At 40.4% G+C, this 15,069-nt stretch overlaps 1 protein-coding gene across 2 annotated transcripts in view; it reads right to left on the reverse strand.

Annotated features, from left to right (window-relative positions):
* The window catches only part of Lyn (LYN proto-oncogene, Src family tyrosine kinase), a 111,380-nt gene that overhangs the window by 9,484 nt on the left and 86,827 nt on the right, over window positions 1–15,069 (reverse strand). The window lies entirely within an intron of this gene.

Here is a 15,069-nt window from a genome sequence, read left to right on the forward strand (position 1 = left end):
AAAAAAAAAAAAAAAAAAAAAAAAAAAAAAAAACCCTACTAAATTTTCATGTTGATATACAGATGTCATTATCTTGTTTTTTAATGAGAAAACATGTTATAGTCTGAATGCTCTGTTCCTCAAATTTGTACATTGTAATCCCGATCCCCAGTACAATGGTATTGAGACATGTAGCTGTTGAAAAATGATTAGGACATGATGGGTAAAGCCTCATGAATAGGATTAGTGGCCTTACACGGGAGCCCAGATAGCCTCCTGATTCTTCCACCATGGAGGACATAGTAAAGAAGATGCTTTTTCTTCTCTCTCTCTCTCTCTCTCTCTTTCTCCCTCCCTCTCTCCTTTCTGAGGAAGGGATTCACCATATAATAAGGCTGGTCTCAAACTCTTGATCTGTCTGCCTCAGACTTTCAAGTGCTGTGATTACAGGTGTATTCCACTATACCTGGCAGAGAAGATTGTTTCTATCCATCAGAATGTATCCTCACCAGACACTGAGTCTGCCTGCTCCTTATCTTACCCTCCTTAAATGCCTAGAACTATGAGGAAAAAATGTCTGTTTAAGCTACCCAGTCTACAATATTTTGTTGTAGCAGCCTAAACTCTGACAACAGAGCTGGAGAAAGTGACATGCTGATATGAAGTTAGTAAGACATCAAGAACAGGACGATCTTGGTTGACAGCATCCTCTCTACCAGGTTATTCAATTGCCCATGGAACTGGCTTCCCTGTAATGCAGTCCCTGTGGGTTGACCAGAAAGAGTCACCCTGGCCACAAAGCACAGCAGCAGGAAATAACCAAAAATATAAACAAAACAAAAACACAGGTGAGAAGAAACTGCTACCACAGGTTAACAGAAAATGTGACATGGCTCCAAAATCAGGCTTTTAAGGAAGATATTACCAAACTATGTTAAAAGATAAGGGAAGATAGCTGGGGATTTAGCTCAGCGCAAGGACCAAACAAGTTGGATCCCCAGTACCACACAAAAAAAAAAAACAAAAAAAAAAAACAAAACCCTACCAAAAGATAAGGGAAGAAATGAGGGAGGGGGAGGGAAAAGTAGACGAAAAAAGAAAGGAAGAAAAAGTCATTTAGCTATATGTGTTAATCAGAAAAGATAACCTATAATTAGAATTATTTCACAATACAAGTGAATATTTAAATTAAAAGTTCATTGCACTAGAAGACACATTGCCATTAATCCTCCTCAAATACTCCTCCTCACTCTGAATAGACTTAGGCCATTCTTCTTGTGACTTTCTGAAGCAGTTCCTGAAGTCCTCTTTTGTGAGTGTCTTTAGGAAGTGTGATCAAAACTTCAGTGGATACTGCTGCTGAGGTCATCCAGCAGAAAAGCAGAAAACCCTTAAACAATCAATTTGTATAAAAGTCATTTGCAGCTTCTGATCATAGTTTCGCCATTTCATTTGTGTGTTGTTTAATTCACTTATTGCTGTCATGCCAACCAGATGATAAACATATCCAGGGCAAAAGCCACATCTTATGTCTTTTGTAGCCTCACTCATGTTTGCCAGAAGCTTTAACCTTCTCATCAAGTATTTAAATAATATTCTGGAATTTTGATACCACCAGAAAACCATGTTGTTTGCACATAGCTGCAGGAATTTGACAGGTGCTACTTTTGTGACCACAAAAGCCTTACACAGAATAGGCCATGTGTCACACAGCCAACTCAAAGTCAAATCATCCCTATATTCACTTCAGATGGGCAACCAAGGAGTGCTGTACAAACTCCTCTAACATTGCAGCTGAGGCCCTGAGGGTCTGGCCCCTGCTCAGGCCTCCTGATCCTTACCATGATCCCTTCTCTGGGTTTCCAGCTTCCACACCCGCTTCCTCTGCTGTTTGCTCCCTGCTCCTTGACCTGAGTGATTCATTCTGTGGATCTCAGCTCAGATGCCACTTTTCTAGGAAACCCTGCTACCATTCGCTCTCCTCCCAGAAGTGTCTGCACCCGTGTGCTGCTCTAGAATCACTGTGGCAGTGCGAATCCCCAGAGGGCAGGTGTAGGGCATGTGCACTCAGCACAGTACGAAGCGTGATGGCACAGGAGCCTGCTGTCGTAAGAAGTCTTAGTGGTGGGACAGGTGCTGAGCAGAGCAGGATCAGACAGTGACAGGAGGACAAGGTCAGGCCAGACTAGACAGCAGTGACTGTGTGCACTGCCTCTTCCCCAACTCTCACAAGCCTGTGGCACTCACAGATGCACTACCCTTATCCAATAATGGAAAATATTTGGGACATCCTCTACCAGAAGCCTACGAAACGTAGGCCTTTCGTGGTGAAGCCTGGGGAGGCCAAAACACTGCTAATAGATTCTGCGGCCCAGAGGGTGGAGTGCAGCACAGGAAGACAGGTGGGAATTTCGTAGGCCAGCTTACTCTACAGTGGGCATTACTGAAATAGGCGATGTGGCAGTGCAATTAATTTTGGCAAAGCTGGAGACTGGACTGGTGCCTTTGTTCCATTTATATGCTGGTACCTCAATTTCAACAAGACTTATTAGAAAGAGCCAGTAAAGCAGGGATGATTAGGCTGAGCATCCATGAAAGAATGAAGGTGTTCACTTAACAAAATATGAAGCTGAACATGTGGCATTTTGGAGACAGGAAGATGCCTGGCTGGAGTGGACTGGAGCTGGCTCCCAAGGCAAGACAAGGTGGAAATACTTGGGCAGGAATGGACAACACTGTCTGAGCCTCTCTTTTGGACTCTGTGGTAGTTTGACCTTTTTGAATTCTTAGTTTGTAGACACTTATCTGCTTAACATTCCAATAATTATATATAAACTGTCCCAGGAACTCAAAGGAGCTGGAGCTGGCTGAGAGCAAAAGCTAGGCTTGCAATTGCTACCAGCAGCTGGCTCCAGATCTTGGTTGCACGTGTGCTGGGGCCTAGACAGGGCTTCAGACATGGCAGCAAGAAGTCACAACCACTCTCATGCTGGGTGATGGAGCACAATGGTCAGCTCATTCTAAGAGCATTCCAGGAAATTGTTAGTAAGGCCATTACTGCACCTACTCAAATTCTGTATGTACACAAGTCTGAATGTATTTTTAAAAAATGATTCTATGATATAACAGAGTTGGAAGAAATTTTGTTTAGTTTGGTTTTCTTTTCCATTCTAGAGTGCTTTAAGGAACTTAATTTCCAATAATAATGATGATTTACCAAGACAAGATTCTAAACGATAGCATCAGGCAACTAGAATAACTAAATATGAGTACAAAATAAAAGGTTTCAAATGTGACTTGGTTTTAAGATAATAAATATCATAAATCTCTTGTTACATAAAATTAGTTCCTTTCCCCTGTCTATGTGTTTTGTTTCTTTTTGGCTTTTTTTTTTTCCTTTTAACAAAACCTTAAGAGAATGGGTTTTGTATTTCCTTTGGCTAAAGCAAATCTTGCTTAATTTCATAATACCAGGAAAAAATCAGAGCCTACTTTGGCTAATTGAATCTAAGGTTAACTCTTCTTTGATGGAATAACCCCCTGTACAAGGGCCATTTGGTATAAAAAGTGGTAGAAAGAGATGTCAATAAATACATCAAACCCAGGCTCTACTGTCCCAGGGAGTCCTGTAAGAAGGGAGCCCAAACCTCCCACTTTCTACTGTTCCAACAGCCCAGAAAGGTGACTCATATAGGAGTGATATGGAGTTCATCAAATTTGGTCAGGAAAGATCTGTTTAATTCATATATTTTTTTTTGTCTTGTGCTCGAAAGTATTGTACTATGATAGCGATATCAGGTAGATAGGAAAGTAGTTAGCTATTAATAATCACCACTTCTGGGCCAGGGATGATTTAGCTCAGTGGTATTGCTGCCTGCCTTGTAAATTCAAGGTCCCAAGTTCTATCACCAGTACAAAAGGAAAAAAAAAAAAAGAAAGAAAAAAAAAACACCACTTTTTCTATTACTAATTGAGCACTTATACACAAGACCCTGTTTTATAACTAATTTATGTTTCATCTTAACAAGTCTACCAGGTAGTTTTTACTTTACTTCTACTGGACAAATTCAAACAAGGCTTAGATAAATTGAAGAATCTGCCAAAAGACAGAGTGACAGACAGCACCAGGATTGACACCAGGTGTGGTGGACCTCAAAGCCTTCACTCCAGGATGTCACACCTATAGGTGAAGTTAGAATGGACAAATAACTAGGCAGACAGCTAGATGCTTCTGGGACCCAAATTTTCATGGAGAGAATGTTCACGATTAAGAAGAAAGAAAAAAAAGACTTTTCAGTTCTCCTCCCAGAATTCATTACTCATAAGCCCAAACTTTACCCCTTGGGAAGGATACCACAGACTCCCAGTCTGTGTTCAGGACTGCTTTCTTTGGGTTTGCTCTACATAGAATGGTGTTTCTCACTGCCCTTCTTTCCTTCCTTCCTCTCTCTCTCTTTTTCTTTCTCTTTCTCTCTCCTCTCTCCTTTCCCTCTCCCTCTCTCTCTTTCTCTTTCTTCTAAGGGGAAATTTTTAATTGCATAATGAGGCCCTTGGGTTAGTCCCTAGCACTACCAATAAAATCAAATTTAAATTCAGGTTGCTATCCTTGACAGGAAAAATTAAATATAAAGAAGTAAGACTGTGTTAAACAAGCTTGAACTTGGGAAGGCCCAGAATATAACAATATCTAAGATTTCCCCACCCCTCAAGATCCAAGTTTTGCTCCTTTGAAAGTGATCTTGTCCCCAGTGTAAAACTTCAGTCCAGAAACTTCATCTCCAATGCAATATTATTTAGGAGATTATCAGGGTATGAAGGCTGCCCCCTCATCAAAGGAACTAAGGTTTTTATAAAAGAGACTGCACAAAGTCTAGCCATTGTCTGCCTTCCTTCCCTCTGCAACGTGAAGACACAGCAAGAAGGTCCTCCCTGGACCAAATGTTTTCACCTTGATCTTGGATTTCCAACCTTCAGAACTATGAGAAATAAATCTTTATTCTTTATTAATTACCCATCTATGGTATTTTGTAATAGTAGCACAGATGTACCAAGGTACATGGTCAAGAATAGTGGTGGCAAACCTATGGCAAAGGTGCTGCTTTGGGATATTTGTATCATTGAAAGCTCTAAAAGGTTACTGGAGTAGAATACACTGAGCAGAACAAAGAAATTAAGACCAATTTTGTCCTGACTCAAAAGGGGGAAATAATATGGATGATAGCATATTCTTGGCTAGAATGAGATACGAAGGAAAACAAGCAGGGAAAAATTAAGCAAGAGAACATCATTTCATCAGATAGCCTGGTCATAAAAAGGCAGTGGCTTTCTGTCATATGTTTTGGAAGCTGGGTGGGGTAAAAAGGAAATTATTCTTCCAGGGTCATGCCATAGGTTAGGTTTGCAAGTGGGTTTGGTTTCCCTTCTGTGCATTATTTCTCTTTTGTGCATTTTTGCAGTTAAATTAAATATTGACTCTTAGGCCAATATTTTTTAACTCTGGTTGTGTGCTGAAATCACAAAGGGAACTTTCATATATCATTCAATCTGGCCCCACCCTAATTAATGAAACTTGAAGCTATAGAAGTGGGGCCTCCCAGGCGATCTTGAAGTACAGCTGAGGCTGAGAACCCCAGTTCCTTGAAATAGGAAGTGTGGTCCTTTATCAGCACGTTAAATTTGAAAAGCATGGCACAAGGTCCCATGCTTGTGATTTATGTTGTTTCAGTCTTCAAACTTCTAGACAGATTGGAACAAAATTGTGGTTTCAGTATGTTACCTACAAATAACTTCACATGTGGACTACTGTTTTCAAAATGTTTGGAGAAGTCTCAATGCAACTCAATTTAAGTAAACAGAAAGGCATACGTGGGTGTTCTAAAGAGCCCAGCTAAGATGGGGGCATCACAAGGAGGCCAAGTGGGGAAAGGTGAGAAGTGACAAAGGCACCCAAAACACCACAGCAGAATTTCTTCTATGGCCACATCTCAGAGTCCAGAGACATAGGGTCAGGACCCAAGCACATTTTCTTCTATATTATGGCTCTGAGGGTGGAGCCATTACTTAAGAGTTTGCAAATCTTATTCTATCTTTTGGTTCTAAATAGGAAAATTTTTCTTCATCTTGGGCCACGCCAGTAGCACCATGCCAGGCCCAGTGGTTAAGAAAACCTCAACTTTCAACAGCACCCACTAAGGCTGAGGAAGTCATTCAAAATGTCTCTTTTCTATCTGTGTTGATGTCTAACTATGCCTCAGAATGTCTATGTGCAAAGCTACTGGAAATGTGGAATAAAAAGATCCCTATGACAGTCTGCAGTGAGAATAATCATGTTTAAAGTTAATGTTCCTGAGGTTTCTATGGGCTTAAAGCCAACTGATATAATTGAGATATGCTTTCATTTTTGTGCTCCTCAGGTCAATGAGCACGCCATGAATATTTTTAGTTCCTCTTTTTGTGCCTTGAGTGAAAATAAGAAGATGACATTTGCTCCCTTCAGTGACCCTGTTTATTTCTATTTTGAAAAAGTGGTTACTGAGTAAAGTAATCAGAGGCCAGGGAGGCACACAATGATCACGCTGCAAGTGCAGAGCACAGTGACTATAGCTTGAAAATGCCCACGACTGAGGCAGACAATGCAGTCCTGGGCCAGGCTGAGTGTGCTGCTGTCCTGGAAGGAGGGTCAGAAAGACTAAATAAGACAGTAAGCAATGGTCCACACAGGCCAGCAGCACCAAATACCAAGTGAAAACTCGGGGCACATAGAAGAGCACAATTATGACACTTCCTGAGCTAAAAGTAGCCTTATCTTGCTAGATAAATAAACTTCCAGTAAGAAACTTGTCAGTTCTACAGAGCACTCTTTCCACTGCACATGAGAAGGAAACAAATGAGCCATCAGCCTACCTCTTCCTTAGCCACCAATCAGCTGAACCCATGTACTTCCACAGTCAGAGGGCTAGAAACACACAAGGGCCAGAGGGAGGGAAAATGAAGGGCTCCTGATCACACAGTGTGAAACAGGAAGTGTTAGAACTCCAAAACGGACACCCTCCAGGGCCCACAGCAGGTGAGAAGAGGTGTTGCTTTCTCCAGGTGAAGAAGAGCCAGTTCTCAGGGTGGGCAGGTGAGCTGGATCTCAGACCCTGGCCAGAATTTCAAAGGACAATGATGACCCCTGCTACATGAGCACATGGCGATGCTGCCGCTCTGTCTCCGTATATTCATATTCTATACAGTCATGTGACACTTAAGGCGTGGTATACCACAGACGAAGGCAGCTACAGCATCGCTAGGTGATGTGATTTTTTAAAAAAGTTGAATCAAGAACATCTTCACTGGACTGTGTCCCTAGTCCTTTTTTATTTTTATTTTGAGACAGGGACTTGCTAAGTGACAGGGACTTGCTAAGTTGCTAAACTGCTTAGGCTGGGCTCAAATTTGGGATTCCACTGTTTCAGCATTCCAGAGTACTGGGATTATAAGTGGGATGGTATAATCTTATGGGACTATGGTTTTATCTTCAGCTGGGCACTGACAAACACTTTGCTATTTGTCGCATGACTGCATGTGGTTTTTCACACACACACAAAACAATATTTACAGCATGACACTTTTGGTTCCTCTGCTCATTGTTTTCTAACACACACACACACACACACACACACACACACACATTGGGGCAAGGAAAGGAAAGAATACAAATTCTAGAGTCCTGTTTACTTGTACTTTGCGAATAAATTTTTTAGTCTACATATGATGATAGAGATGTTAAATCATCTCAAAGCATTTGGAAGTACACTCAGTAAATATAGTGTACTCATTTAAATCCCCTATCGATTAATAACATTTACACAGAAAGCCCATGTTCCTACTGTCCAGAAGAACATCCTCTGTGAACAGTCTCAGCAGGCCCCTTTCACACGCCCCTGAAGGCAACACTGCCCCCTCCCTCCCAACGACCTTGAGCTTCACATCACCAACATGTTTATTGGAGGGCTGCCTGTGTTCATGCTGGGGCTCACAATACAGTTCTTCTTGGGCCCAGGCCCTTGGTAATGCACATGATGGGTTTCTTTTATGTGGAACTCAACTCCATAGGGAAATCTGCGGTGTAAACAGAAGCAGAGCTCAACTAATTCCCCACTGCAAGTGGTTTACTTACCAGTGACGACCCTAAGTCGTTCTGTTTTCCGCTTTTCTCAATCACTCTCTGAGGAATCTCACAGCCTCTTGCCTCAAACCGTGTAGTTTCCAGCCAGGTATGCCCTTCCCCATGTGATGAGACACCAAGCCATCTTGCATGAACTCAGGGGACTCTGCACATACACCCACCGCATTGCCATCACCCAGAAGCTGTGCAATGCTTGGGACAAATAATGAAGTGTTGTGTGGATGACCTGGCTCTGGAAGTCTTTTAAGTGCTCTATGTTCCTTCTAATTACTGTAGCCTTTCTGAGAAACAGGCCAATAACAGGTTATCTAGCTTGGTGAACTAACTTGCTTTCCGTCCTTCTTTCTCTCCTTTTCCTTTCTTTTTAGCTTTAATGAGAAACACTCATACTAAAAAGGAATCAAAGGATCCTCACTGAGAGGTTGAATGTGATCTCTCAAGCAAAGCTAAAATCTGGCCCAGGAAATTCCAGCCTAAACGAGAAACTGGAACTGAAAACGAAACCTGTCTTAGAATCAGTGGCGGGAAAACATTTGCCATCTAAACAGTGAGAGAAGTTAAAAAAGAAACTTGCCAAAAAGCAGGAAAGAATAAAAATCTGGTTTTCCTATTGACTCACCTATTCTCACGGGCTTTGTCTGCCTGTCTAGACAGTATTTGTTTCCTATGCTTAAAACAATTCAAATAATTATGCTCAAAATCCCTAGGGAGTCTTTGAGATAATGATAACACTAAAATGTAGTAACTGAGTAAGCCCTATAGTTTGTCTGAAGGATTCTTTCTAACAGGGAGCCCCTGGGCTCAAGACCATACTGATCTCCAAAGACCATTGTTATGTTTTAGATCTAGAATGTACCCCAATGTCTCATGAATTCAGAGGTGGGGCTTTTAGAAAGTGATTGAATTTTGGGGCACTATATTCATCAGTGAATTAATTTACTGATATATTCATAGCTAAATGTGCTGTTAGGAGGTGGGGCCCAGTCAGAAGAGATAGGCCCCCGGGGGTGTGACCCAGAAGGCTGTACCTTCCTCTCTGCTCCTCTTTCATGCTGTGTGCTGGCTGCCATGGGTTGAGTACCTTTTCTTCCACTGTACCCTTCTGCCATTGATGCTTCTCTCTTGGAGGCAGATGGCCATGGACTAAAACCAGGAGCCTAAATAAACCTCTTTTCCTTTAAGTAGTGAGCTCACTGAGGCAGTTTGTTAGGTATTTATAAGAGTTAAAACAAGCCTATGAGACAGTCACTATTCAAGAAGTTCTAGGAAGGTCAAGATTTGAATTGATGTCTGATGGGTCCTTCTATTTACTCTTAACCATTCATCCATACTGGCTTCTATTTTTAAAAATGGAAGGTCCACAGTTTATAGGAGGGAAAATTTTTAAATTTGGTCAAATTTAAAACTTGGCCAAATTAAAGCTTGTAGTCTATTGGACTGTCATTGCAAGCTCAAGGATGAAGGCAGAGTTTGGCATAGGTAAGTGTAGGTAAACAATAGAGCTGGTGGAGGTTTCTATGATGTCATGATTTAATTAATCCAAAAACATGTAAGGACCCACAATGCCTCAGGGAGGCATAATTTTTAAAAGACAGCTCCACTAAATAACTATATTTAAGTCAGTGTCAATGAAAGAGTATCACCCTCGTTACCAAAATAAATTAATTTGAAAAGGAGAAAAAAATTGTCAACTAGTACTTCTAGACTTGTGTAAAAACTCAACAATTGCTCCACACCCATTGGGATGGATATGACAAAAAAAAATAGAGAAAATAGTGTTTGTGAAGGTGAGGAGAAATTAGAAAGCATGTCCACTGCTAACGGGAATGTAGAATTGTGCAGCTGCTTTGAAAAACACAGTGATTTCTCAAATAGTTAAAAAGAGAATTACTTTATGTTTTAGCAATTCTAACTCTTTTAAAAGAAATGAAAACAGGGCCTTGAAGAGATATTTTTAAACTAATGTTCATAGAAGCATTATTCACACTAGCCAAAAGGCGAAGCAGCCGACATGTCTATAAACACGTGAATGAATAAACAAATTAGGTATAGCTATATAATAGATTATTCAGCTATAAAAAAGAAGGAGATTCTGACACCGTGCTACAACCTAGATGAGCACTGAAGGCATTAGGTTAAATAAGCCACAAAAGGACAAATACTGTTATGATTCTACTATATGCGTTACTTCAAATAATCAAATTCAGAGAGATAGAAAGTAAATGGTAGTTACCAGGGGGTTGGGAAGAGGGAATTATTACAAGGTAGTGTGTAATAGACACAGGGTTTCAGTTAAGGAAGATGAAGGGCTCTGGAGGTGGGTAGCACTGATGACTGCACAGTGTGAATGTATTTAACACCAGTGAGCTGTGCACTTAACAGGATTAAGATGGAATATTTTGTTATGTACATTTTTACTGAAACTAAGAAACAAGACAAATGACTTTGCTGGGAACTTCCAGCTAACAAAGGAAGATGAACCAGGCTTATCAGCCACCCGGCTGCTGCAGTGCAATTTACCACTGAGGAAAGGGTACCGCGGCCCGTGGTGGCTGCATGGCAGGTACAAGTCCACACCAGATAGGAACAATCCAAACTGGGAGAAGCTAATGTGCTTCTCTTCTCCTGTATCTTCCTCCCCACTTGGTAGTGCCTCAATCCAGTCTCCAAACTCTGCCAATAAACCTGACCGTGATACGAACACATAATTAGAGACTAGCAGGAGGTAGACATTACTGATAACACCTCCGACTTCAACACCTGTGAATAGCTATCAGATACTTTGGAATGTAGGTAGCCCGGGTTTATAATACCGGGCACAAATCACCTCTCAATGTCTCAACGAGACTGCAAAGGATAGTGCAAGCCTACTAATGCCACAGATAGGATTATTATTACTGTAATTATTGTACCATTTTTTCTGAATTGTACATGTGTGTTGCTGTGGGGATCAAATCCAGTGTCGTGTACTTGCTAAGCATGGGTCCTACCACTGAGCCACACCACCACCCCAGCCCCTGTACTCTTTGTTAATAACAAAAGGAGTAAAATCTGGATTTGACTCATAATAGTGAAATGACAAAGAGTAGAGTTAATCTTTTAAAGTCACACCAAGGGGCAGTTTGTTTGGGGTGAGCCCACACACAGGCACACAAGCCTGGCCTCAGGCACCTGGCTGGCAGTGGAATGACCGGTGTGTCTGAAGACTAGCAGTCCTCGGTTTTGCCATCTCCATTGTCGCGAGTGGCTGCTGTCAAACTCAGGAGAAGACACATTCCAATCTCTGCTGCTACTAAGAGCGTGATGAGGCTGCTTCACATAATAGTACCAAGCTCATAAAGGCCTAAAGAGGTTGTTCCGCCAGTGCCTCCCTGCCATTCATGAAAGACACTCACCACTTCCATAGGTCAGGACTGGGTAGTGGGTAAAGGACATTTTAGGACTAGAAATTTCTTTAGCTGGTTCTACTGTGACCTGAGCGACTTCCCTCTTGATTTGTGGTTAATGAGCCATGCTTATCACTTTGGAAGGAGAAAAAGGTAGCAAAAGAGCTTTCAACTTATTCTAGTGAGGAGGCAACCAATAGAAAAGCCATTCCCCCAAAGCTCTTGTTTCTACCGGGGACAAAAGTGTGACCAGCCGCATCATAACTGTTTCTGATGTGGAATGTGAACCGAGCCAAAAGTAACTCAAAACATTTCAGAGAGAAACACGCTGTGAATGTCAAGGCATTTAAAGACATTCATGCTCTGATGTTGTGATCAGGCTACTGGGACATCTGTGGGAAGGAAATCCAATGAAATCGGTAAAGTTTGTCCACAGAAATGTTGTGCATGGTTACTTATACCAGAGAGAACGTAGAGATGATCCAAATGCTTGTCTCTAGGGGAATTTTCAGGAAATTATGATGTACTCATAGGAACAGAATATTATATGGTAATAGGTATGTACATATTTATAGGCTTTTTTCTTAAAAACTATAATATTGAGATAAAATACTTACAAATGCACAGTAACACACATACAAGTCTAATTAAAATTAGTAACAAAGGATGGATGACAAATAGTAAATAGAAAAGATGTAGAAAAGGCTTACACAGAGGTCCTCGAAAAGTTCACTGTAAGCAATAAGGAAGTATAGGAAAAGATGCTTGGCCTGATTCATATAAAAAAAGATAAATTACAATGAGGAAATGAGAAATCTGACCTAATGCAGTGGATTAGAGAAAAATAACACCTAGTTTTAGCAAGAGGGTAAAGCTAAAAATACTTTTTTTGAAAGACTTTGGGAAAAACTATCAGAATTTGTACAGTAAAGTCTTCACTTTGAAATTTATCCTTCCGACATCCTTGTGTAAGTATACCAACCGTAATCTAGAAGAATCATCACTGTGTACTGTTTGTTATAATAAAAACAAACCCAGAAAACAACATAAATGTCCATCGATAAGGTAAAATAAATCATAAGGCAGCTATACTAAGCAACTTTAAAAGAATGAGAAGAATCATATTATACTGATATGAAAAGATGTCTAAGATATATTAAGCTTTAAAATTATAACATAATATATATTGTATAATTCAATCTGCAGGGAAAATGAGACCATAATTTATGCTGCTATCTGGGAAGATACATTAGAATTATTAAAATTGGGCCTGAAGTGTCAGAGTATAAGGTTTTTAGTTTGAAAACTACAATGCAGTTTGATTTTTCCTCTTTTAAAATCCATTATCAGGGCTGGGGATTTAGCTCAGTGGCACTGCTCCTGCCTTGCAAGCACAAGGTCCTGAGTTCGATCTCCGGAAAAAAAAAAAAAAAAAATCAATGTTAGTACCTAAAAAAGTTAGAAAAACAAAATTAAACTGAAATATAGAATAAGAACACAAAGTTATTTGTAACAGCTGCCTTTGGAATCACAGAATTCAAGTACTATTTTTCAATAATTCTATAACAAATGTGCTGATTTCTAGAGAAAAAAAACTTTTAAAAAATGAGATCTGACACAAATTCATATTTTCCCAGAATTTCTTGAAGTACGGATACTTACTATATGCATTGTGAAGGACTTCCAGTATTTTTCAATAGCTATATATTCCTATTCATATAATCATACCAATGCCAAGAGTTAACAAAACAGTTTGAAGTGTAATCCAGAGTTCCTGTGTCGTTTATAGTTTCATTAGGATGCTCTTAGTATATTATTATTATTATTATTATTATTATTATTATTATTATTTTAATTCTGGGAATTTAAACCAGAATTTTGCATATTCTAACTATGTGTTCTACCACTGAGATACAACCCAGTCCATTCTTAGTGTTAAAGCACTGAATGTCAAGGTATTTCTGAGGCATGATCTTCTACTGTTTAGGGGTCTGCCATCTATCCATCCATCTATGCATCCATCAGTCCATCCATCCATCTGCGCACAGTCTTGCCTGCCTTCTATGAACCCCACTCTGTTCTAGGGGTAGTGGTAATCTAATGGCAGTACTTGTTTGTAAAGTTTCCTACATCATGGGGGAACACACACAAATAAGAGATTAACAAATATACACCAGGCAGACAGCTAAGAAGCAAGGAGAATATATATGAGGCACCCATACTATATATCAACTAAAACAAAAATACCTCAAAGATTTGTAGCTTTGTTTAGTCTGACAAGATTTCCTATGCAAAGTCAGCACTTGGGACTCTGAAAACAATCCCCAATTTATATGTCCTATGACAAATGAAAGGCAATCCATAACAAGAGCTAATCAATTCCAAGTATACATGAGGCAGATTTGCAATCATCTTTATTTATATTTCAACCCCTTTGAAGTGAGTTTTCAAAATAAAGGGTTGTTTATAGATAAAGCCATCAAGGTTCCCCTCTGTGGCGGTTCCTGCATTTCCCCTTTCCTAAAACTAAGTGAACAAAGCAGGGGTGCAGGCTGGAGAGACCGCATCTGAGAGAGAAGCCAGTCAACACACCAGGTCACCGTCCTCCCTGCCCAGAGACTTGAGCAGACAATTATTGTGCTTCACTAATTTAAAGCAGTGACAGAAATACAGTCCCTCCCAGTGGCTGTAGCTTTACAATGAGGAAAAGAAATATGCTTTTGTAAGAGATCTGACCCCAAAAAATGATCATGCACTCAGTTCAGTAAGTTCTCTACACAAGCGTTTCCATAACTCATCCAAACCCCTAAGATACCTTGGCTTTTCCTGGGATTATTTTCAGGTACTGATAACCAGAAATCTATCGCTTTTAAACAGGAGTTTAAGATGAGTTCTTATGATAAGAAAAGTATGTGAAGTCCTGAAGCATAGATTTCCATATAAACAAGAGAATAGGAATTTATGAAAAGCTGGGGTATAGCTCAGTAAAAGTGCACTTAGCAAGAGTGAGACCCTGCTTTCAATCTCTAATACAGCCAACCTCTGACCCCCCAGTGAATTTATGAAAAGTGGTAGCTAACATTTGACATGACTAACACTGCAGGCAAATTCCCATTGTAAGGGCTTCAGGCCAAGTCCAGAGTGAGGCAAAGAGCAACCATAACCACACCAAAGAGTGAGGCAAATCGTGTCTTGGATTTAGGGGGATCCCTACATGACTTTTGTTTCTATAAGAAAACTATAGAGAGAGATTTGAGACAGGCAGAAAAGGTGGCCACACAAAGATGGCCACAGAGATTGGAGAGATGCTGCCACAAGCCAGAGAATGTCACCAAGAGCTAGAGGAGGCATAGAAGACTTTCCCTAGAGTTATGGAGGAAGCACAGCCATGGTGATGGTTTATTCCAGACTTCTGGCCTTGAAAACTGAGAGAATAAATTCTTGTTGTTTTAAGCCCTCTGTCAGCCCTAGGAGACGAATACAGTGATTTTGACAAAAATCACTTAGAAAATGAGTGTACAGACATGAGGTTGG

This window comes from Fukomys damarensis, unplaced genomic scaffold (assembly GCF_012274545.1).
Source record: "Fukomys damarensis isolate Sample0158 unplaced genomic scaffold, DMR_v1.0_HiC HiC_scaffold_5, whole genome shotgun sequence".
NCBI lineage: Eukaryota > Metazoa > Chordata > Mammalia > Rodentia > Bathyergidae > Fukomys > Fukomys damarensis.